Genomic DNA, 611 nt, shown 5'->3' with positions numbered 1-611 from the left:
CCCAGCCAGACCTCAAGCCCCGAGGCCCTTCCCTCGTCTTCCGGGCACCTCAGCCCTGCTGCCCCCGAGCCTGGGCGCCCTCCTTGGTCTCCACCGCCTGGCTGCCCCCCAGGCCCAGGGGCTTGGCTGGCCATGGCTCCCACCCTGACCACTGTGGTCAGCGCCCGAGCCAGCCAGGTCCACGCTCACCCTCCTGCACGACACAGACTCGCCTGGGCAGTGGTGCGACCCCACCCCACGGTGCCCGCCAAGGTCGCTGTCCTGAATAGCTCAGGACTCGGGTGTGGGCAGTCCCGTGCCAGCCCTGGTGTCGGGGCCGCACGACCACGGCCTCCCCCCAGTCCCAGAGGCCTGAGGGTTGGGGGAACCAAGGGACGGTCCTTTTGGCCTCGCAGTGCTCCCGGCAGCCCCTAGGGACCCCCCAGTATGCACAGGGCCGGCCTGCAGGCTCCCCCGCACTCCAGCCTCCCCGCGTGCACCCTCCGCTGGCACAGCTCTGAGGTGCTTGTCTTCCTGGAGCAACGCCTGTCCAGCAGCCGCCTGCCCTGGGGGTCCCCAGGCCTAAGGGAGCGCTACGGAGTGTGGTCAGCGGGAGGGGCTGAGGGCCCTGC

The sequence above is a fragment of the Myotis brandtii genome, unplaced genomic scaffold (genome assembly GCF_000412655.1).
Source record: "Myotis brandtii unplaced genomic scaffold, ASM41265v1 scaffold537, whole genome shotgun sequence".
Lineage (NCBI taxonomy): Eukaryota > Metazoa > Chordata > Mammalia > Chiroptera > Vespertilionidae > Myotis > Myotis brandtii.
This window is presented reverse-complemented; position numbering follows the sequence as displayed.